The sequence below is a fragment of the Protopterus annectens genome, chromosome 9.part0, assembly GCF_019279795.1.
Source record: "Protopterus annectens isolate FY-2018-M chromosome 9.part0, PAN1.0, whole genome shotgun sequence".
Classification (NCBI taxonomy): Eukaryota; Metazoa; Chordata; order Ceratodontiformes; family Protopteridae; genus Protopterus; species Protopterus annectens.
Genome location: NC_056743.1, coordinates 1,479,696,176 through 1,479,721,557, shown reverse-complemented (window position 1 = coordinate 1,479,721,557; position 25,382 = coordinate 1,479,696,176). Strand labels below are relative to the sequence as shown.

The window sequence follows — 25,382 nt, the reverse complement described above, 5'->3', positions numbered from 1 at the left end:
TATACCCAACACTGGGGAATGAAAAGCTATTTTAACTGTTTGAATGGTTTTCCCCATCTTCCTTCCGTTTTTGAACAACTTGTTGAAAGCAGACTACATATTTTTTCCTAGGGGTACAACTAACTGTTGTAGTATGACATCCTCTGGCAAGGGCTGTATCTTTAATACAGCATGCCACCTGATAACGGAGCTTAAGGTGCCTGGCCTTAGTAGAGGAATTTATTGAACCATAGCCTAACTTAATATGCTCATACCTTTAAATTAGTCTGCTCAAGATTTAACAATTTGCTGCTTTAGGTTTGCATTCATGACTTTCTCACATATATCCTCACCTTGTTTTATAATGTCATTTTGGTACAACAGAAGTCTAAACTTTTTTAGTAAACCCATCCGGTACACAACTTTCATTTTTGATTTCAGTGAGTTAATACAGCAGTTTAAATAAAAAGATGGAACATAGTGGTGTAGTTTTAAAATGACTGAGAAAGGTCAGGGACAGCTTAAAGAAACAAGCACGTTCTGCACAAGGAAGCCGTACTGGTTAAAGTTGTTGCCAAAATTAAACACAAGAAGTGAACAGGTTGGGGGAGGAGATGGATGGCTTCCCTGCAGATTTTCACAAGCAAGATGGCAACAGAATAGGCAAGACTTCATACTATCAAAAAGAGATGTCTAACTGAGTGAAGCTGCAGTATTTGGTTTGCTAAATGGCACGGGAGGCCAGGAAGTCCTAGCAAACTTCTATCCTATACCTCTGGGGAATGCTGATGCCAAGACACTGGTGGTTAAGTTGGAGGTGATTCTGAACAAGGTGATCACAGATGCTCAAGCAGGTTTTATAAATTAGTGTTGTACCATCACTGCGGTGGTGGTGCTGCAGTAGCGTTGTCGCCTCCCAGCAAGACGTTGTCCTGTTAGATTCTCAGCTAGAGCGTCTTCTGTGTGGAGGCACGTGTGAATGGGCGTACCTTCGTTGAAGGTTGTGCATCAGGGCCGGCAACTCGGCACGTAAAAATCTACTGCCAATCATTACCGGACCGGAGTTCCGCTGTGGCGACCCCTAACCGGGAAAAGCCGAAAGACACAACAAGTAGTGTTGTACCATCACTGGTAGAGTTTGCAGAACAGACAGCAAAACATGGGGGGGGGGGGCATCTATGCAGGCACTAACTTGAAAAACAGTCGAAAATGCCAACTTTTTTTTTTTTTTTTTAATTTAAAGCATTAGAACAATACAAAAGGTATTTGGGAATGTCAAGATTCATGCAAGGGATAGAGGCATTAAATGAAGGCCCACGAGAATTACAGTAAATTGGGGAACTTCACACCAGACTAGTTTAGGCAAAGGGCTACTAAGGGATACCTGCTATTCCCTTCTCTCTTCCTTACGGTTATGGAAAGTTAGCCCAGGATATGGACATTGTCAAAAGGATGGGCCTGTCTACAAGAGCACAACAGTTTGAATATGTTTGCAAATGACTGCATGTTATCAGATGAAGTAACACAATGTTACTAGGGAAAGCCAATATTTTTCTTTCTTTTTACAGACCTTGAATAGTAAGTTAAGCTTTCAATTTCATCTACAAATGTCAAAGACATTCAAGACTAGTCCTACTCAGCAGTAGGATTACCACATTCTTCAGGAGAAACATTCACAGGTTAAGGTTTATTAGCTGGCAATGGAAATTAGGAGAGGAGGACAAATTTAAGGAGGACAGTACTCAGTATGCTAAGACAGGCAATCTGGGAAAGTAGATGGAAGTGTCAGGGTAGAGACAGATGAATTATTTTGCAGGGGAGTATAAAAACTTTCAGAATGTTAGAATAAGCCCCCTGGAGGGAATGGTTATTACATCAGTGCTAAGAACTCTGGATAAGGAAAAGAGGTAGGATTTGAAAAGCAAGAAAGAATACATCAATTAGGTGAGTGAAAAAAATTCAGTTTCATTTCGCACTCCACCTCCAGTATTGCTAAGTCAAAGACAGGTGGAAAGAATGATCTTTGAAAAAGGATGAAGTCTGGAGGAAACAAAGAAGGAAGGGCAAGTTTCATGAAAACTTTAAAAGGTAGGTCTTGCATATATGTACCTTGCACAGGTGGTACAGGATGCCAATAAACTTTAAGCAGCAGTGTGGTAGGATGAGCATGAGCATTAATACTGGAAACAATGTCCTGTCAAACACACGAAAGTAACACTTACCATAACAATAGATACATGTTGTTGGCTTCAGTCTTCAACAGATGGGTGATCGGATCAGACTTCAGCCACTTTCAGACCTTGGATCCAAGGCTCAGGCTCCTCCCCTTACTTAATCCCCTGTAGTTAGCACATCACCTCAGACTGAGTTTGCCAAAACCTTAGAATAATCTGATACAATATCATCCTTACAAGTCCTAACCCAGGACTTGAAGACTACATGACCTGCAGACACTATTAATGTGGTCACTCCAGAAACAGAGAAAAATAACTGGAAGGGGGGAGGTGGGAGGGATGATGAGGAAGGGTGGACGTAGACAACATGGATCTGTTGTTACAATAAGTACATAAATTTCTTCTCTAATGTTCCCTCTTCCATCCTTTCCTTGACGGCCCCGGCTACCATAAACTTTGGGAGGTGTTCATGGAAGGATATTCCAGAGGACAGTCAAACCAAAGGAAGTTCTAGACCTAGACTGTAAATTCAGGATTACAATGAGATATGAAGGTATGGACATTTGACCAAGTAGCTGCTACAAAAATGTATTAAATGGGACTTTGAAGAAGGCTGTGGAAGTAGCAACTGATCTAGCAGAATGAGCCTTAGGAGATCTAGGTAAGGACAGTCCCTTCGCTTTGTAAACATGGGGGATGCATTCAGATAGCCAGCGAGAAAGTTACCTTAGACACTCCTTTACTCAATTTTGCTGAGGAAAAGATAAAGCCTTAGTTGATGAAGCACATCAGAATAAGTACTTCCTTTTACTGGCAAAACATGGAAAGAAAACAGAGAGGCTGATAGACTGGTTGGGTGATGATTCAGAAGCCATCTTAAGAAGAAAGAATGAATTTTGTTTTCAAAGTGACTATCCTTGTGGAAGACCAAGTAAGGAGCTTTACAGAAGAAAGCGTGGAGATCAGATAGTCTTCTTGCAGAATACACCACTACCAGAAAGAAAATGTTCCAAGTTTCCAAGAAAGGAAAATACTGCTACTGTTACTGAAGTGTGGCACTCCTGGATTCTGGCAGCCTGGCTATCTGTAATACTGTACCCAGATGTGCTCCAATGAACTGCATGCTTGCTGACAGTTATCCCTAGCTGTGAGCAAAGGTGGAGCAAGGCATCCTAGACTTGAACGTCATTCCTGGAGGGAGTGGCTACAAGCCAGTCGTCCAGGTATGGCAACACTCAGAAACCAAACAGCCGGAGATGAGCTGCAACCACTGGCACGCACTTAGTGAACACCCAGGTGGCTGTGGTGGGACCAAAGGGCAAGGCTCTGTACTTAAAGTGAGCGTCTCCCACTCAGAAGTGAAAACCTTCTGGAGCTTCTGCCCATCTTTACATGGCAGTGCGTGTCCTGGAGAACTATCAAGCACATCCAATCATCCTTCCTCAACAATGGTAGGATGGACTGTACCATGACCACCTGGAATTTCGTTTGTCCCACATATTAGTTTAAGTGACTGAGATACAAAATTGGTCTTTGGTCCCAGTTTTTCTTTCACACAAAAAAGGAAATGGAGTAAGTTTTGGATCCTTTGCTGGTCTGCTTGGACCTCTTGGATTGCTCACTTATCTAGCAACGTTCTTACAGCTATAGCTGCTCCCTTTTGTTGAGAGGCTGGCACAACAGAAAGTTTTCTTGAGCATGAAGGATGGGACAGAAAGGGAATTGTGTAATCTCTGGTTGTAATCATCTGCACCAGAGCATTGAGTGATGCACACAAATCCCCCCCACAAATGCCTCCCGAGAGCAGCAGTCAGCCAATTGCTCAGCAACACTGGAAAGTCCTATTAGAGAAGAAACACAAAAGCCTTGGCATTGTGGATCACCTCTGCCACAGGGGTGATGTCCATTACTGCTGCTACCCCTGTGCCCAGAGTGCAGGGGGAACTATTATCAGAAGTATCAGGTGCAAAATCTTGGGATTTGTGGAACTGTATCGTTCTTCCCTTCTCGTTTCTGGACAAAATCCTCAGAGGGTAGGAAAACATATCCATAAGGCAAACAAGGTTTACTGTGTTGCTCACTTCTAGAAACAGTCTCTAACTTTAGGTCTAAAAAAGTGGAACCATTGTAGTGGGCACTGATAAAAGACGTTTTAAAGAGTTCAGCAAAATTGCAGAGACGCACCCAGCCATGCCATCTAACAGTTACAACAGTGCCCACTGATCTTGATGTGTCCTTTGCAGCGTTTGAAATAAGGTGCTTTGACATGTTTTATAACAACTGAAGGGTAGCCAGCTGCATGTCTACAGATTTCTTCTTCGCAGACAGGCATCGCAGACAGGCACAGAGAGGAGGATTTGGATAGCTCCAATGTCAAATCACTCTGGAAGTATGTTACATGAGCCAAATAATTAAGAGGCTTGACAAAGGTCACTGAAGCATATACCCTCTTCTCAAATCTGTCCAATGTCCTGGGCACTCCGTCAGGGAGATGAACAGTGGAGCTCTCCTCAGCTAATTCCCCTCTTGGTGGCCACCACCACCATGGAATCCACTGTGGGACTTGCTCCAAAAGGGGAGATCCTTAGGAGATACCAAAATCTTGTCCAGCTTTTGGGGGATATGTTTGACCATCTCTGGGTCCTTCCATGCCTGCTTAGAGATCAAATCCACCAATTCTTCTGTGGGAGGGACCACCCAAGAGGTAAGACAGGCCAGCCTCAAAAATATGTAGTCCTTCTTAGGGGGAGGGGGGCTTTGGTGAACCACCTTCCTTCGTAAGCAGTTCTACGAGCTCACTGAATGATACTTCCTTGAAAAGGGTATCGGGGGTCCTCTCGCCATTCAAAATCAGTATCCACTGTTAAAGATTCCTGTGAAGACTAAACATGCCTCCTCCTGCACGAGTGTTTCCGACGAACCTCTCCAGTGAGACGATCTGGGGAGGACTTCACAGTCCACAAACAGTCTTCAATGCAGACCGTCTCAAGGCTCTGAGGGGCAGGCTGTCCCAATGTGCTAGAATGTAGAGGTCAATGACCCAAAGTGCTAAGCTGGGGAAGGGAAAGATCTGAACAGGGAAGGAAAGTCTGTTTTTCAGATCAAGAAAGCACCCTCTTGAAGGCTAAAGTTGAGACAAGCTCCAAGGCTGCCCCAACAGGATCCAAAGACCCTAACATAGACTGATCCCAAAGGCCCACCAGACTACTCTGAAGCAGGAAGTGGTGCAGAGCTGTCCCAACCCCACGGAGCAGACAGTGACACCCTGCTCAGAGATCCATCAGGGTCAGAGTCAGTCTGAGAAAACTGGATCATAGATAAGGTCGGACTCAAAGACCACCAATTCTTCAGATCAAACACAGACAAACCCCCAGAAGCACCTAAATTCAAGAACCCCATGCCTGATGGCTGGATCGGGGAAGGAGTACGGAGCTTATGAAGGGATTGTCCAAGGCCTATGGCTCTGACAGAGATCTGAGCAGGAAGGCCCCACAACTGGATCTGGAGTGCTTGATCCGATGGTGATGAGCTCTGATGTGGGGATAGGATGAGATGTTTCCTATATCTTTGTGAATGGACCTAAGGAACTGGAGTCATCTGACTGCAGTTTCTTAGGATTCCTTGCATTTTTCTTTACACTTGTCGCTGGGCTCATCAGTACTTTTCTTGCCATTAGATTTTTCAAGAGATGATTTCGCTCAAGGAGAAGCAGCAGCAGAAGCAGTATGTATGAGAGAAACTTCTCCTGCAGGGCAGGGAGAAGGCCTTAAGTACTAGTTTGTTCAGTCTCTCAACTAACGCCCAAGAATCAAAGGAAGGACAAGCAAAGTACTGCTCATCCAAATGAAACACACACAAGCAATAGACACATTTGGTGTGTTTATAAGAATTAGGAACTCTGTGGCCTCAAGCCACTCACTTTTTGAATCTGGGAGGATTTTATGGCATAGTACCAAATGGAGAAAACCACTAGGCACAACACACCACCTAACAACTATGAAACTAACATAACTACCACCAAAATCAAACAGATCAAAGGCAATACTACACTAAACTAGTATGACAGAACAAACCCAAGTAGATAAGGAAACAGGTGCCCAAAAGGTGAAGATTTTATTTTTGCTGTTTATAAAGTTACCTAAAGAAAAGGGAAGGAAATGAACAAGTACAGATGGACAAATAGCTCACAAAAGATAAAAAAAAAAAAACCTTACTTTACACCCATGCCTGAGTACAAGAGACTGTGTCCAGTGCAAAACATAAGCAAATGAGATCTGAGGTAACTTGCTAACTACAGGGATTTGTGCATAAGGGGGGAGCTTGAGCACTGGATCCAAAGACTGAAAGTGGCTGAAGTCGGATCCTGTAACCCATCCATTGAGGAACAGATGCAAGAGACAACAATGGATCTACCTGCTTATATCTACAAACCTCAATTATGCAGGAACAGCTGTTCTTAATGATTTTGTTTGTATACTTGTTTGTTTACCGTCCCTTAAACAAGATTGTGGGGTGTGATACTAGGGCTGCATCCAGCAGATATAGGATACTCCAACACAAAATATGAGACCTAGCTTCCTAGATACCAGTGGCTGAGAATTATTGTTTAATTAAACAATCTCAAAGGTATCCTCTAATATTTGTACCACTGGAGGAATGGCTGTCTACTTGGATTCCTAAACAATCAGTAAGTCAAAAATAAAAGTTCATGAAAATAAATATGCCCCTCCCCCTTACGAAGTGCTCTCACACTAAATTAAGAACTTCCAAACTGCACCGGGGGTGGGGTGTTCAGGGACTACACATTTCTGTTGTAAAAAGACATGCAAGTAAACTTGGGTAAAGCAGTCCATGTGTTCCTCCTCACAAACATGACTGAGACAACAGTTTTGGGAAACAGTTCCCTCCTCCACCTCCTCTGTATGAAGAGCTGGCCCAGATATATGGTCCACCTATATGGGAAATAAATGAATCCTCTGGCAAGCTGCCATATACTTGTCAGAAAAACACTTACAATTATCTACTATAAACAGGATCTGCTGGAGAGACATATGTATCCCGGAGACTACCCTAAGGAAAAGACTTCCCCATCCATGTGAAGCAGAGTTCCTCCCTAACCCAATTCAAGTGCAACTTGAACAACTGGATGAGGAACCGAAAATTCATCCCTTGCTTGGCACCTATATCACTAATGGACACAGGCAACCTATAAATGGTTCATCACCTGTTTGTAAATGTTTCATCTCCCAAGCCTCTGCTTACACTTATCAAGGGTACCAGAACTTGTCAGAGATTTGGCATGCATGACTAGGCTTCAAAAGGCCTTTGTGGTTGTTAGCCTAGTAAACATCTATGAATCTCAGTGGGTGGCTCAATCAGAAGAGAGAGACTGAGTATCTTCCCTGGGCCTTTTAATTTTTACACCTGGCGAAGCAGGATCTGCCATCTTGGGAGTGGGCCAAATGATTCAGACAATGGATCTCCAAGAAAGTGTTAAGTGAATCCCACATGGGACTGCAAAGTCTTTGGCAAAAAAAGATTGATAGATGGAACAGGCCATGAAGTAGTGTTCCATCCCTAGGCAGAAGAGACACTAGGTAAGCAGACCTTTGTATGGGATTTGCCTACTGCATTTGCACTTTCCTCTTAGCTGACATCTAATACTTACTCTGCTGTACTGTATCTTAAGTAAAGGAAGGTTCCCCAACACGTCACTTGCCTGTCATTATTGAAGCTATGGTAATGATGACCAAACAATGACCAGTTCAACAGAAACCTTACAAGTGTTCAGGCTGGCAGCAAGATAATCTGAGGACCTATCTTCATACGCCCCCTACACACCACTTTGCATGCAAGCTGAGGTCACATCTCAGAAGTATGAACTAGGGAAGTTTAGCTTTGGTAGCCTGGCTGGACATCACTGGTGATAACCCACTTGTGTGGAATACTGCAGCAGTGATTTCAGTCAATACATTTCATGTTACTATAAAGCTTCCATGGGGAATGAGAAGTAACAGACTCTGAAGGGTCAGCATCTTAAATTTTGGAACTTTCATATATAGATTTAGAAAGGAAAGACCTAGAACCGGTCTGCAAGTAGACTCTCATTGGTACAAGAAACATTCTGGAATAGAAGCCTTTGCTCCTTTTATTTAATGGCAATGGTTCTAGGACTCCTAAAGTGAGTAAGTACTGAGGAAAGAATTCATTCTGTTTGGTTTGGAGGACGGGGAGGAACTTCCCTGGAAAAAAAAGTATTTATACACAGTGCCAACTGCATTCCTCCTGAACCACCATTAGCACATATGAGCATCACAATCTGTTGTTACTGTAGTTGTGGAATACCCCCTTTTCAGGAAAGAATCCCTGCTTATTACTGTTTCTCTCCTAACATTTCTTTTTATTTCCCGTTTGGTTTGAGAAGGCAGGGATAGTTTTGGTTTTTAATTGTGAAAGAGGATCTGGCAAGTATGTAAGGGGGCATGAAAAGTCTTGGGAACTCCCTGGATTAAATTTTCCTCTATCAAATTGTTTGAGGACCTGAGTAGCAGGTAGGCCAAATAAAACCTCCTCATCTAAAACTGAATTCAAATTTCAGACCACCCCAACTGAAAACTTTTGATTACACATCCAGGCATACCTCCATGAAACAGCAGCAGAAGCAGAGGCCGTAGACAGGGTATATGCAAAATCATATGCCCTCCTTAAGCCATGTTTAGATACTTGTGAAATGCTCTAAACAAAAGAATTAAGACAGACACTGCCTTCTTGTGGAAATGCGGTAGTCAGCTCTCTCAAACGGTCTATATAAAAAAAGCACAAACATCCAAATACGTGTCTGGCAGTTAAGAATTCTAAACAGAAAAGTGGAAGAAAACATTCTCTTACTAAACATGTCCAATATCTTCCCCACCATGCTCATAGGCGAAGGGTTGGATGACACTAGGAGCCTGTTCCCTGCTGGTGGAGTTGTGGAAATGGCTGCAGGGTCAGACCAGGGGTGAGAAACAAATGCTTATTAGTTTGAGAAACTCTGTAAAGCCTCTTCTTTTTGGGAGCAGCATTATATACTTCCAAGGCTGGTGCTAATGGAGAAATAGGTACAGAATTTATTTATTTATTAACATTTGTTAACTGGGTTAGTCGGACTGAGCTTGGGGTCCATTTTCAGAGGAGACTCGAGGAGAAAAGCTGCATTAGACAGTTATAGAAAAATCATAATTCAAAAATTTTTTTTTTTTGGTACATACATATATGAGACGCAATAAACTTCAGATAAGATTTTACAGCAAGAATAAGAACACAGTAAAAAGCATGCATCAGGCAATATAGACATTATTTACATAGCAAATAAAAATTCACTAGAGAAATTTTTTATTCTCATTGATTAAAGCATTTAGCACTTGCCATCTTACATAGAGATGTGGGAGTGAAATGAGAGAAAAATCAATTATTACTTTATAGAGGGTGAGCTGGAGCTTATGTTGGATCTTGGCAGGGGCAAGACTTGGAGTTGAGCAGATAATGCTTTAGTTCATTTTTAAAGTGTAATGAGGAGGTGATGGAACGTATGTCTAAGGGGAGTTTGTTGCAAGCAAAAGCAACAGAATGTTTGTACAGTAGTTTGCCACAGTTTTCTTGGGATTGCATATTTTAAGCAGCTGCTGGTTAGATAAATGGGGGGGGGGGTTAGAAATGGTTTACAGGTAGAGATAAAAGATGACAGAGATGGGTAGGATAAAGGTTTGTAATGAATGCGATGCATTTGAAATTGATAGTGTTGGAGTTGTTGTTGGGGGAGCTCGAGCCACTGCAGAGAGTTTAGAGCAATGCAGTGATGAGCCTTGTATGGAGTGTTTGTGATACATTTTGCAATGTTGTGGTATGTTTGTTGGAGTTTGTTCAGGGTTGTGGTTTGAATGTTGGGGAGTACTGAGGTGGCATATAGGAGGGAGGGCAGGAGGAATGCTTGTGCTAGTGGGAGTCTGGCATTGGGGGTTAGAAATTTCTTGTTACGATAAAGTAACCCCAGTTTCTGGTGTGTTCTTTTTATACATTGGAATATGTGCAGGTTGAATTCAAGTTCATCATCAATGACGACCCCAGGGAGTTTTGTGTGGGTATCGCGTTGGATAACCGTGGTGTTAGAAGACTTGATAGCAAAGGTAGACTTATGGTTAAGTAAGAGATCAGTAGGAGTTTGGTCTTTTTGGGATTAAGAATAATTAGATTATCAGACAGGCAATCTTTGGTGGATAGGTTAGGGTATGGAGTTTGGAGATATTATTTGAGATAGAGATGAGTGCAGAGACGTCAGTGTAGTGGATGAGAGAAGATTGATTGCAAGATGTATAGAGATCATTCGTGAAGACACTGAATAGGAGGGGACCCAAGATGGAACCTTGGGGTACTCCAGTTGGGGCAATAAGGAAAGGTGAAAAAGGATGAAAGCCATTTGATGGATTGTTGTCTGCAGGATAGGTAGCTACAGAACCAAGCTAGGGAGGAAGAAGATTAAGTTTTGCAAGTTTAGATAGGAATAGACCGCCAGACACTGTATCAAAAGCTTTGGCAAGGTCAAAGAAGAGACAGGATATGAGTATGTTATTGTCTAGGGCTTCGGCAATGGTATGGGTAAAGGATAGGAGTGCAGTGGTTGTGCTGTGGTTGGGATGGAAGCCATGCTGAGTGGAAGTGAGAAGGTTCTGCTAGAGGAGGTGGTTAAGAAGCGGTGAGTGAATGCATTTTTCAAGTATCTTTGAGAGGGGGATAGAATGGCAATGGGTCAGTAGTTGCCAGGGTCAGTGGAGTTCCCACCTTTGTGCAGAATAGTAAAGAAGGAATTCTACAGGGTAGGCCTGGTGGATTCTTCAACAAATCTATTGATTAGTATGGATATAGGATGGGCAATAGATTCACCGGCAAGTTTGAGGAAGGTAGGAGGTAGATTGCCAGTAGAGGGAGAGCAGGGTTTGAGCTTAAGAGGAGATTTGATGTAGGAAGTAGGAACACGGTGAAAGGAGAAGGTAGTTTAGTTTGTAGGGTTGGGAGGGGTAGGTATGTCAGTAGTGCTAGCATTTGAGGGTATGAGTTTTTGGATGGTGCAATTAAGTGATTATTGAGGAAGGTAGTGGTTTCCTGTGGGGATGTGTTTGGGTAAGGGAGGGGTTTGCGGGACAACCAGGAGAAAGGATGTTGTTTAGAGTAGACCAAAACTTTTGAGAGTTGGTTTTGCTATTGAGCTGGGCAGTGTTATAGTAGGGCTTTTTGTCTTTTATAATTTGTTTTTTTAGTAGGGTTCCAAAGTTGTCTATATCTGAGTAAAAGGTGTACTTGTTTAGTTTTGGTCCAGGCTTTCCAGACTCTTGTCTCTTTCTTGCATAAGGGACCTAGTTTCCTTGGAGAGCCATGGGGCATGGCTTGATTTTATTCTGACCTTCTTAGAGGGAGCAAGGGAGTATTCAGGAAGATGCTGTTGAACATGCTTACACCATCACTGACAGGGATTTGTCTAAGGACAGACCAGTCTATACTGGAAAGAATAGAGTTGAATTGGGAGATGCTAAAGTTGGATGGTTTGTGGCAGTCTCTGAAGAAGTGGGGTTTGTGAATTTGGGAGGTGTTATCTTAAGACAGATGTAGGGAGATGGTCACTAAGGGAATTTGGTAGAGCGGTGGGGTTGTGATAGTGGTGGGGGGAGTTAGTGAGAATCCAGTCAATTGTGGAGCTGGAGAATAAGTTTTTGTGGAAGCAAGTGGGGGATGAGATCAGCTGGTGGAAACAATGTAGGTTTATACCAAGTTCATCAGAGTCCGTAGTAATTTTGGACCAGTCTATGTTGACATCTCCCAAGATAAGGGTTTTGTAGGGTATAGAGTCATTAAACCAGGACAGAATGTTCTCTAGGATGGGTAGATTGTTTCCTGGAGGAAGAAAGATAGATGCGACAGCAAATTTCTTATGATGATTAATGTGGCAGTTTAAGATATGTTCAGCTCGGTGGAAGTCAGGAATAAGAGAGGGGAATGGTGAGAGGTTTAGGTTATTGGAGTAGAAGATGGCTACGCCACCCCCATTTTCTGGAACTCTGTCATAGTAAAAAGATATTATTAGCCAGGAGGGAGAATTTCATTGTTTGTGATATGTGGTTTGAGCAATGTTTCAAATAAGGAAAGAATGTGAGGAGTGGAATGAGCTATCCAGGTATGTAGAGCTCAGTGATTTTGTTAGGCTTTGGATGTTTAGTGAGAATATAGTTAGATGTTTAGATTGGGATGAATTTTGTGCCAGAGGGTGGGAATGGTGACATGTGCATAGTGAGGGGTGGGTGGGAGTGAAATTGAGGGATGTATGGATGTGGGGAGAGGGTCCTAAGTTGGGGTGGATGTCGCCACAGCAGAGTATATTTGGTGTGGGAAGGGAGTGAGTAGCGATGGGTATTATGTGCTTGAGGTAGCTTTGGTTTAGACTTATGAGTAGGTCTAAGGATTTGATGTATATAAAGTTTCTGGAGACAGTGGAGAAATTGAATAAATTTGGGGAGATAAATGAGGAAGTTGTTCTAGGGGTGTTTAAGTGGGTGGTAGGAGAGCATGTAAGTGGGTTGTAAAGGAGGGAGTGATAAAGAGGTTAAAACAGAGAGAAGGAAAAGGAATAGAGAAGAAATGAGGTGGTGTTTCATATTGTAGTGTGTGCAGAGTGGTAGTAAAGTGAGCTGAAAAGTCAAAGGTTGGGATGTGATGTAGGGAACAGTGACATCCAATAGGGTGGGAGGGTTTTTTGGCAGGAAGTATTTGGTTAGTGGATGGTGGGGCAGGAAGGGGAGAGAGAGGTAGCTATAAAGGAAACTGTAATGGGGTGGGTGGGAATGGGGGCATGGTATGGGGAGCGGAGTGGGGCTACACCCAGGAAGAGAAGCCTCAGGAAACAATCAGAAAAACAGGTAGGTTTGTTAGAAGTGTAAACATGAGAGGCGTTAGGGGGTCCAGGAAAAGCTCAGAGACCAATTGACTGAAATTAGGTCTGCAGAAGTGGGAAGCAAAGATATACATGTATAATAACTGGAGATAGCTAGGGAGGTGAGGTACGGAAAGCACCAGAGTAGGGTCTCCAGCCAGAAAGAGGAGGGGTTCCAGGAAAAACAATAGTGCTTACCACAGAATAGAAAATAGTTAGAGGGAGGTAAGAAGAGTGGGAGAGCAGAAATAGATAGAGAAAACAGCAGGGAGCAGTCTGCAGACATATAACAGAGTAGCCATGATAGGAGCAACCTCAAAGTACAGGTACCAGCTAAAATCTGTCCGAGATTAAGCAGGACATACTTAAACTAGTCACAACTTTAAAGGGAAACTCCACAAAGGGACTCGACTGCAGGTATTTCCAGGCAGTGTGGGTCAGTGGGTTTGGAGAACCAAAAAAGTATATTGCTAACCTGTAGGTAACCACAGCACCCCCCCCCCCTCAGGACTGCTTGCTGACAGCAGGAGAGAGAGAGAGTATGGGATACGAATGAGGCATAACTACTTGTAACATACAATATCTAAGCATTTTGGGGGGAACATCCATTAGTTTCCCATAAAAACACCTAATTTATTCTCTGGCTATATAAGAAAAGGAAAATTCCTCTCAAGAAGATGGTGAGGACCCAGTTTCCTTAGCATCTTGAGATTTGAGCTTAAGAATCTGCAGGACCCTAGGCCCTGTCTAGGTCAAAATCATCTGAGCTATCTTCTTCAGGACTATGTCCAGTGACCTGATTTACAGGTACTTTATTCAGAGTACTGAGACTAAGACTAATACTTTGCAAATTTCTTGGCTAATGTAAGAAAATCCTTTCTTATGGACATCATGTACTCTGATGAAAAATGTTTTAACCTTTTGTTTTTATTTCTTTTCTTTACAGGTATCCATGAAGACAGACTAGGAGAAGGGACTTCTGCCCCATCAAGAGGTCTCTTTCCCAGCCACATCTAGCATCATCCCCAGATAATATCTTTGTGCCCCAGTAAAGAGGATTCTCTCACACCCAGTTCAGACCCAAAAGACTGAAGAGAATGTGGCTGAAAGGACTACACCAGAAGAAGCCAGAGAGTTGAGCGAGTGGTTTGAGAAACAACTGCTGGGCTTTGCAGAGTCACCCATCATCATCTAAGGCAAAAAGACTAAGCCCGAGGAGTCAGCAAGGGCTCTTTGATGAGCTTTTTCTTCCTTTCTAGGAACTAGCTGGAGCAGGGTTAAGTACCCATGCTGTCATCAATGAGAATACTTCTGATTCACAAACTCTGGAACAAGTCAGCGGGAAGGTTAAGTTGTCAAACTGTTTGCACAAGCAACACACTTAGATTCCACAAAACACTATAATGCATAAACATCACATTACATTCCTGTTACAAAACCTCCTTCAAAGTAAATTTAGGCTGACAGAAAAAAATGGCAGGTAAGCTGTTGCAGCATGAACACAACACTACATAATCTGTAGTCATCCCTGCCCAAGTAAAACACTAACCCACACACAACTTTTACTTTAAAAATTAGAGCGCTTATTCAAGCAGTACATTCTGTCACTAATCACCCAAATTAGCCAAAGCTAAAAAAAACAGCAGTCCTGAACAGCAAACTTCTGATATTAGAAAAATACTGGGTATCTTAGAAAAACAGAATCTCGAAAACAGAAGTAAATAGCACTGTTTTATATTATATACTTATAAATATAAGAGTTAAAATGCCTGTGTGGAAGGGCTCCCCAAAGGGGATTTATTTGCCAAAAAGAAGCTGAAGGCTGGCTGCTGCCTTTGTGAAGCCTCTGAGCTGCTGCTTCACGATGCGGCAAGAAAGTACAGTTGCCAGTCTGACAGTGGATTTTCCTTTCCTCATGTTGGACTAATCAGCAGTCAGAGTGGAAGGGTTGGTGGGAGCTACACAGTTGCATCTCTGGCAAGAGAAAACCCGTACGGCCAACAGGTTCCTGCAGCAGTAAGAATGAATATTATGGATATGCCTAGAATAATACCAATGGACCGACGTAAACTGTAAAATTATTTGCTTAGAGGCCTTTATATCCTTGAACAGGTATTTGCCAACCTAACCCCTGCACCCCAACCGAGCATCTCTTCATACCTGGTTAAATCACACCACAAATCAGTATTCTCTACATGGCCAGATGGTACCACCACACCATCAAACAAGATCTTTAGGGACTTCTCCAGAGTAAACCCATTTCAGCTGGTAGACACAGCCTGTGCAAAATTTCCAGTAATACCTTGCAAAAGGTTAATACTGAGGGGGGCTGCCTCATTTACCTCCAATTTTTACCAGCACCTAAACATCTGCATTAGAAAAGTGTCTACCTGGAAGCCCTAAACATAATGGTACATTCAGAAAAACTTCTCATGTGAAACTCCTGTATTAATAAACCATATAACAAAAGGAAAACAATGAAAAGACCACAATTAAACAGGCCAGAAAAGAATGTAACATTACAAAATGAAAAGCACAGTATGAACTTAGGGGTGCAAAGAGGACCAAATGGCAGCTTCCAAGATGGATCTGGCATCAACACCCTTCAGAAAGGCACCAGAAGTGGCAACTTCCCAAGGTGGGTATGCTTTAGGGCAGGATGACAAAGAATTACCACACTGTCAGTAGTAGAACGGGATGGCCCTCAATATGCAGAATGTTTGCTTCAGGACTGGTTGACCGAGCTTGGCATCCATGAAAGAAACAAAATTGCTCATTTTTTTCTGATCACCTTCATTTTTGTCCACGTAGAACCTCAGCTGCCAGTGAATGTCTCCCATGCACAAGATTCCCACCCCCTTGTTTTGAGGGTCAGGAAAGAAAGTGTGTAGGCAAAACAACTTGACTGCAGGACAGTTCATTCAGTACCTTAGGCATGAAAGGAGGATTGGTCCTAAGAGTTACCCTGCTCCTGTGAAAAATAAAGGAAGGAGTAGCCATGAGTGTCTAGAGTTCAGACATCTATATGGAGAGGTTAGGGACAAGTAGGACGACAGTTTTCCATGTGCAGAATTTTAAGATGGCAGATGTGGCTGGCTCAAAAGGGGATAAAGTAAGCTTTTCCAGAACAAAATTAAGATGCCACTATGGAGTAAAGTAGTTTTGTACCTACCATAAATGTAGATGTTCGAGGGTTCACCCTGCTGCATCACACTTGGGTTATCCTGCAGTCAGGCGGTCCCGCAGTCGGCCCGAATTCCAAAGTCTTGGTCCGGCGTCGGTTGCTGTCACTTCTTCCCTGACGTCAGTGCGTCAGAGGTATATAAGTGGCACCCGACACCATTTTCTTCAGTTTTTCTTGCCCCAGATCTCAGGGGCACCCAAAAGGTAGGCAATATATATATATATATATATATATATATATATATATATATATATATATATATATATATGTTTACATATGGCTATATAAAAATAAAACAAAACCCTTAAAACCCTTAGTTACAAGCAAATACACCACAGAGGTAGTATAGGATAAAGAGATAGAGATAAGTTCAGCTAGTTCAGAGGGGATGGAGGGAGGGTAACCTGGACTGCAGCAGGGTGAACACTCGAACATCTACATTTATGGTAGGTACAAAACTGTACTATGTTCATAGTGTTACCCTGCTGCAGTCATCACACTTGGGTTGAATCCCAAAGCTAAGGAGGGGAAGTGGAGTCAAACAGGGTTAGAAGAGGCTAGTAGGCCCTGCAAAACTGCAGTGGCAAAACCAGCTCTAGTTTAGAGTAGAGAGGTAAGTGATTGTGTTTGGTGAAGGTGTGCACTGAACTCCAAGTAGCAGCTTCCAGAATATCCTTGGTTGGCACTCCCCTGAGAAAGGCTGCTGATGTAGCTGTAGCCCTGGTGGAGTGGGACCTAATGTTAGCAGGTACTGGTTTCCCATGATGTGTGTATCAGAAACGTATGCAATGTCCTATCCATTTAGAAATGGACTGTTTTGAGATGGCTTTTCCTTGTGATCCTGTAGCATAGGCTACAAAGAGCTGGTCAGTTTTTCTGAAAGCCTTAGTTTTATCCAAGTAGTAACGTAATTGCCTGTGAATGTCCAAAGAGTGCAGGAGTCTTTCTCCTTTGTTCTGGGGATTTGGGAAGGTGGGCAAGTGAATGGTTTGGTTTAGGGCCACACTGGATACCCACCTTTGGCATAAAGGAAGGATTAGTTTGTAGAGAAACTCTGTCTTGATGAAAAAAGAGGAAAGGTTCTGACATCGGACTGAGGCAAGAAAATGTTCCCCAACGGGGTACTTAGCTTTATTGAAGACTTCGGACTGAAATTCAAATTGAAAATCTCAGGTGTCGGCCGACCGGCACTTGCGAACTGCTTCTGCTTCGGGCACTGCGCGGCACGAAAGACTGAAGAAAATGGCGCCGGATGCCTCTTATATACCTCTGATGCACTGACGTCAGGGAAGAAGCGACAGCAACTGACGCCGAACCAAGACTTGGAATTCGGGCAGACTGCGGGACCGCCTGACGGCAGGATAACCCAAGTGTGATGACTGCAGCAGGGTAACATCTGGTTTGACATGAGAGGAAGAGGTAAACAGGCACTGATATCTGAAAAAGGGCTTTAATAGGCTAACCCAGAATACAGAAGCTCACAGATATACCAAAGTACAGTGAGGACCTTAGATTAGAGTGGTTCCAGTCTGTGTTAGAGGTACTAAACAGAGAATCTTTCCACTTGACTGTATACGATTTTCTGGTAGTAGGTTTTCTGGCAAATCTGTACCACATCCTCTGAAAATAACTGTCTTTTTGGGATCATAACCCAATCATCCACAGAGCGAGATAGGGGATAGATGCTAAACCTTTAAGTTGGGTGATTAAGTCTGGTTGCATCAAAAGTTTTCAGTAGTTTCCCTCTGACCGATGAAACAGGATGGAAAAAGTACAGTTGTGTACACTTACCATAAATGTAGATGTTAGAGTGTATTCACTTGATGCAGTCATCACATTTGAGTTATCCCTGCCAGGTTAGCCATCGGCCGGCCCGAATACCAGAGGCTTAGTATTTCTGCTTCGGTTGCTGCTGCTTCAGGACTGATGTCAGGTCATCAGTAGTAGAAAGTAAGGCAGCTAACACCATTAAATCAGTTTTTCTTGCCCTGTTAGGAGCCCCCAAGTGGGAGCCAGGTTATGGTGGAAGAACCCACCAGTAAAAATTATATACCAAAATGTCCCTTGTAAGGAGAGAGAGAAAGAAGGGGGGGTGGAGGGAGGGAAACCAGGACTGCAACAGTGAATACACTCGAACATCTACATTTATGGTAAGTGTATGTAACTGTACTATGTTCTTTCATGTTTCACTGTTGCAGTCATCACATTTGGGTGGATTCCCAAAGCTGAGGAAAAGGGTGGAGGCAGTCAAGGAGATTAGGGCTTGGCCAGGATGCCCTGCAAGACTGCAGTGGCAAAACCTGCCCTGGATTTGGAGAAGATAGGCAGGTTGTAATGCTTGGTGAAAGTGTGAACAGATGTCCAAGGTGGCAGCCTCCAGGATGTCCCTGGTGGGGACTCCTCTGAGGAAAGCTGCAGAGGTTGAGACTGCTCTGGTGGAGAGAGTCCTGATTCCCTTATGGGGAGGTTTTCTGTGTTGTTTGCAACAGAAATGGATGCAGTGTGCTATCCATTTGGAAATTGTTTGTTTGGAGATGGCTTTGCCCTCTGCCCCTGCAGCAAAGCTAACCAGTAACTGATCAGACTTTCTGAATGATTTAGTCCTGTCCAGATAGAATCTGAGCTCTGTGCACATCTAGAGAGTGCAGTATCCTTTCCCCCCTTGTTTTGTGGGTTAGGGAAAAAGGTGGGCAAATGAATGGATTGGTTGAAAGCCACACTGGACACCACTTTGGGCATGAAGGATGGGTTAGTCCTGAGGGAAACCCTGTCAGCATGGAAGATGATGAAGGGCTCCACAGCCATGAGTACTTGTAGCTCAGAGACTCTTCTGGCTGAAGTCATGGCCAAAAGAAAAGCAGTCTTCCAGGAGAGAAATTTTAACTCTGCTGAAGATGCTTTTTCGAAGGGGGCAGGGTGAACTTTTCTAACACAAAGTTAAGGTCCCAAGATGGGGAAGGTGCTCTTCTGGGTGGCCTTAAGTTGCTAGCCCCTCTTAGGAATGGTCTGATCAGAGGGTGTAAGAAAAGGGGCTGCTCGGTGTGGAAATTAGCAGAGGTAGAAGAGGCATGAATTTTAAGAGGGGAAAAAAAAAAAGAGAGACCACTGTGTAGGTCAGCTAGGTAATCCAGGATGAGAGGTAGGAAGGGCTGTGTCGTATCGGCTCCCTTAGTCTGAATCCAGGTGCGGAACCTTTTCCATTTGTCAGCATAAAACTTTCTAGTGCTAGGGCGTATGGCCTTCACATATAACATCTAGAACCCGTTTACTGAGGTTGACAGATTGATCAGTGGTCAGGGAATAAGCTAGGCTGCCAACCTGAGGGTCTGCAATTGGGGATGCACAAATTCTCCTTCCCTCTGGGTCAGGAGGGTTGGAGTCTGAGCGAGATGCCATGGTGGCAGTGGGGAAAAGTTGCACAGCAGTGGGTACCAGTGCTGGCGAGGCCAGTCTGGAGTAATAAGAATTTTCTTGGTTTTTCCTCCCTTATTTTGAGCAGTAACCTGGTGATGAGAGGTAGCAAAGGAAAGGCATAGACTGATACATTGACCCAGGGGAAGGACAGGGCATCCACATTCCAAGCCATGCAGTGATGCCCCCTGGTGCAGAACTTGCTGAGTTGATGGTTGGTGTGGGAGGCAAAGAGGTCGACCTTCAGGGTGCCCCATTTCTGAGTTATTAGGATGAAGGTTCTTTTGTCTAGCTGCCACTCATGTGGGTGCATAACTTTTGCTTAAGTGGTCTGCCAGAGAGTTTAGAGAACCTGGCAGGAATTGTGCTAACAGGTGGAGTTGCATGGCAGAAGCTGTGTGCCAAAGGGTCATGGCCAGCCTGCACAGAGGGTAGGAGTAAGTCTCTCCCTGCTTGTTGATATACCATATCACAGTGGTGGTGTCTGTTTTGATCAAGAGACCCTGGGGAGTGAAGGAGCCTGAAAATTGTTAATGTGTGCTGCACAGCTAACATCTCTTTTCGGTTCATGTGCTGATGGATTTGCTGTGGGCTTACTTGGTCCTGTATGCATCTGCCATCCAGGTGTGCACTCCAGGCATAATTTGATGCATCTGTGCTTGAAAGTCTGGGTGGCAGGGGGTGATGAGAAAGGTAGCCCCTTGTTGTGGGAGCATGCTGCTGCCCACCAAAGAAAATCTTTTCTTAGGCAAGGTATCACTGGTACAAGAGTTTCCAGGTCTTGAGAGTGTTGACACCGAAGGCTTTTTAAGTACCATCGAAGGTTCCTCATATGCAGTCGGGCATAAGGAATGAGTATAATGCAAGATGCCATGAACCCCAGAGCTTGCAGGATTTTCCTTGCAGATAACTAGGGTGTGGTGGCTAGTTGAGAGAACTAGGCTGTCAGGTAAGTTTGCTTTTCTGGTGTAAGGAATGCCATCTGGGATACTGTGTCCAGGCTTGCTCACAGGAATATAATCCTTTGGGTGGGCACTGGTTTGGATTTCTTTTTGATAGTGTACCCTAGAGAGGTCAGTAGGGACTTTACAAAGGCCACGTTCTTGAGCAGCTATTCATGTCTGCCTGAAACAGGGAGTCTAAGTATGGGTACATTTGGATATTCCTTTGTCAGCAAAAGGCAATGATGGGAGCCAGACATTTTGTGAAAACTGTGGGAGCAGTAGATAAGCCAAAAGGAAGTGCAGAGAACTGAAAGTGCAGAGATCCTGCCCTGAAACGTAGATATTTCCTGCATGATTTCCTGATATGAATGTGGAGGTAGGCCTTTTTTACATCTAGGGTGGCTAGCCAAGCATCCTTGGAGAGCATGGGTAGCAGCTGCTGGAGGGTGAGCAGAAGGCATTAAGAATGCATTGATAGAGGATGGGGTGCCAGGTGCCCTCTTTTCTGGGTACCAGAAAGTCTGGATTAGAAACCTTGGCCTTTCTGTTCTGCAGGAACGTGCTCTATTGCCCTCAGAGGGAGCAGGGAAAGGCCTTGCTTTTGCGCCTCTGCCCACTGGCCTGGAGGTAGATCTGGGAACCCTTTTGTGGCAGGAAGTGTGTGGAAAGAAAATTTGTATCCCTGGGACACTATGTTGAGAACCCAGCAGTCATTGGTAATGGTGGCCCAGGTGCTTGCATGAAAGGAGAGTTTTCCACCTAGGGGTAAGTGAAGGTGGGCAGAGGGAGGGGGTGGGGGAGGAGAATCAATGTGAGTTCTTACCACGAGAGGTGGCTTAGAACTCAGTGGTTTTGAAGTGCAGGAATTCCACTTTTTGATCTCTGCATTCCCTGTGGCTGCTGTCTGGGGGTCTGCTTCCCTGTGGTATGGGCTGAACTGACCTGGTAGGAGCAGGAAAGGACCAGTGCTTGGAGAGGCAATGCCTGCTGAACCTGGGAGGCTGGACCTGTAAGAATTCCTCAACTGTCTGCATAGATTTAGCTTTTTCTTCCATCTTTTTAAAGACCTCCTCTGTCTTAGTGCCAAATAAGTTGTCTTTGTGCAAGGATGCATCCAATAATTTAGATTTAACATGGTCTGGCAAGGGCTGTTCCTTAAGCCACGCATGTCTTCTAAGGAAAGAACCAGTAACTGCTGCCCTGCGAGAAGCTTCTAGGGCATCAAAACCACAGTGTAAAGTGTGCTTAGTCACTTGACTTGCAGAATGCATTAACTCTTGTAACTCTTTAGATTCAGCACAAGCAGGAAAGGAAGACATTTTTGTTTGAGGAGTTCCATACATGTTGCTGAAATTTTAGCATATGAAAAGTACAGTTGTGTACACTTACCATAAATGTAGATGTTTAGAGTGTATTCACTGTTGCAGTCATCACATTTGGGTTATCTGCATGCAGGTAGCCCTCAGCCGGCCTGAATACCAATGTCTTGGGATTTCTGCATTGGATGCTGTCACTTCTTCCATTAAGTCAGGTCATCAGGGGTATAAAACATGCAGCCGACGCAATTACCTCAGTTTTTCTTGCCCCAGATGTCAGGTGCCCCCAAAATTTGAAGCAATTCCATGGTATGTAATACCCCCAACAAAAAACAAATACCAGTGATAAGATATGCCAGACAAAAAGGATAGGAAAGAAATCAAGAGAAGTCAGGGGGCTGGAGGGAGGGTAACCAGGACTGCAACAGTGAATACACTTGAACATCTACATTTATGGTAAGTGTACACAACTGTACTATGTTCTTCGCGTTTCACTGTTGCAGTCATAGCATTTGGGTTGACTCCCAAAGCCAAGGAAGAGTGGCGGTAGTTATGAAGCATTAGGGCTGGCAATCAGACCTGTAAGAATGCTGTGGCAAATCCAGCTCTGGATTTAGAAAATATAGGCAAGTGGTAGTGCTTGGTGAAAATGTGTACAGAGCTCCAGGTTGCAGCTTCCAGGATGTCCCTGGTAGGGACTCCTCTGCGAAATGCTGTAAAGGTAGATGTAGCCCTAGTGGAATGAGTTCCCATGGTGCTTGTAGCAGAAATGGATGCAGTGTGCTATCCATTTAGAAATGATTTGCTTTGAAATGGCCTTGCCCTCTGCCCCTGCAGCCAAGCTGATTAGCAGCTGGTCAGATTTTCTGAGAGGTTCAGTCCTGTCCAGATAGAACCTAAGCTGCCTGTGCACATCCGGGGAATGCAAGATCCTTTCACCTTTATTCTGAAGATAAGGAAAAAAAGGTTGGCAAATGAATGGACTGGTTTAAAGCCACACTAGACACCACCTTGGGCATAAAGGATGGGTTAGTCCTGGGGGAAACTCTGTCTGCATGGAAGAAAATTAAGCATTCCACTGCCATAAAGGCCTGCAATTCAGACGTTCTTCTTGCTGAAGTGATGGCTAGAAGTAAAACTGTTTTCCATGAGAGGAATTTTAACTCTGCTGTGGCTGCAGGTTCAAAGGGCGGAAGTGAGAGATTTTCTAATACAAAGTTAAGGTCCCAGGCTGGAGTGGGAGCTCTCCTGGGGGATCTTAAATTTTTGGCTCCTCTCAGGAACTGGTTTACCAGAGGATGAGAGAAGAGGGGTGGCTCAGTATTATAATAAGCTGAGAAGGCAGAGGCATGGATCTTAATTGAAGAAAAGGACAGGCCTCTGTGGAGAATTTCTGTTAAGTAATTAGTATACAAGGTAAGCTGGGCACATTTGTGCCCATTCCCTGAGAGTGGCTCCAGGAACAGTATCTTTTTTCATTTTTCCGAACAGGATTTTCTAGTACTAGGCCTCCTTGCCTCAAGAATGACATCCAGCACCTGCGTATTGAGGTTTGCTGATGTTGAATTCAGGGGATTAGCCAGGCTGCAACGTTCAGGGTCTGTAGCAGAGGGTGCAGAATCTGACCTGCCTGCTGGGACAGCAGGGAAGGAGTCTGAGGCAGCTGCCATGGCTGTAGCACTGTCATACTGTGCAAAAGAGGGTGCCAGTGCTGGCATCGCCAGTCTGGCCCAATCAGGATTGTCCTTGGCTTGTCCTGTTTGATTTTTAGCAGAACCTTCGAGAGGAGTGGCAGAGAGGGAAAGGCATAGACAGAGTCTTTTCCAGGTGAAGGACAGGGCATCCACTTTCCAAGCTTGGCTGTGGGGAGTTCTGGTGCAATATTTAATCAATTAATAGTTCTGAGGGGAAGCAAAAAGGTCCACTCCACCTCTGGTGCTCCCCACCAGTTCCTCAAAAGCTTGAATATTTTGGGTTCCAGTTTCCACTGGTGTGGATCCATGAGATTTCTGCTCAAGTCTGCCAGTGACTTAGTTTGCTTGGCAGGAATTGAGCTTGTAAGCGCACTTGGTTGCTCACGGTTGTGTTCCACAGAGCCATGGCTAGTCTGCAGAGTGGGAAGGAATGGGTTCCCCCTGCTTATGTACCACATAACTGTGGTGTTGTCTGTCTTTAGCAATAGTTGTCCTGGAAGAATAAGGCCCTTGAAGGCTGTCAGAGCATTCTGCACAGCTAACATTTCTTTTTGATTGATATGCAGGAGCATTTGCTTTAGGTTCCATTTGTGCTGAATCCACTGCCCTGCCATGTGAGCCCCCCATGCATTGTCTGATGAGTCTGTTAAGGTTTGGGTGGCAGGGGGTAGAATGAAAGGGAGTCCCTTGTTGTGGTTGCAGGCCTCTGCCCACCAAAGGAACTCGGTCCTTAGGCAAGGAATGATAGGAATCATTGTTTCCAGGTCCTGAGAATGTTGACAACAGAGACTGTTTAGGTACCACTGATGTTTCCTCATATGTAGTCTTGCATATGGAATTTGTAGAATGCAACAGGCCATGAACCCTAGGGCTTGCAGCATTTTTATTGCAGATAGCGGGGTTTTGGTGGCCAGTAGACTGAAATAGTTTGTCAAATAAATTTGTTTCTCTGTAGTGAGGAATGCCATCTGGGAAGTTGTGTTCAAGCTTGCTCCCAGGAATACAATCTGGTGGCTGGATACCAGTTGTGATAGCTTTTAGTTAACGGTGTACCCCAGTGAAGTGAGAAGTCTCTTTACAAATGCCAGGTGCTGAAGTAGCAATTCCTGACTGTCCACCTGAATCAAGCAATCATCCAAGTATGGGTAAAATTTGAATTCCTCTCTGCCTGCAATATGCAATGGCTGGAGATAGGCACTTTGTGAATACCCTGGGCACAGTAGATAAGCCAAAGGGAAGGGCAGAGAACTAATAGTGCATACAGCCTGCACTGAAAAGTACAGTTGTGTACCTACCATAAATGTAGATGCTAGAGTGTTATTCACTGTTGCAGTCATTACTCTAGGGTTATCCTGCTGGCAGGCTACCCACAGTCGGCCTAAATTCCAAAGTCCTGGTCCGGTGTCTGTTGCTGTTGCCTCTTCCCTGACGTCAGTGCGCTAGGGGTATAAAAGATGCAGCAGACGACATTTTCTTCAGTTTTTCTTGCCCCAGATGTCAGGTGCCCCCAAAAGGGTAGGCTAACAAAATTATGCCAATAAACATGCATGCACTAAAGTAAACATTTCCTTCATCTACAAGCAAATACACCACATAGGTTGTATAGAATAGAGAAGTACAGATGACACCCAGCAAAAGAAAGGGGGATGGTGGGAGGGTAACCTGGACTGCAACAGTGAATACATTCGAACATCTACATTTATGGTAGGTACACAACTGTACT

At 44.1% G+C, this 25,382-nt stretch overlaps 1 protein-coding gene across 5 annotated transcripts in view; it reads right to left on the bottom strand.

Annotated features, from left to right (window-relative positions):
- WIZ (WIZ zinc finger) overlaps positions 1-25,382 on the bottom strand; it is a 3,168,750-nt gene that overhangs the window by 564,570 nt on the left and 2,578,798 nt on the right. The window lies entirely within an intron of this gene.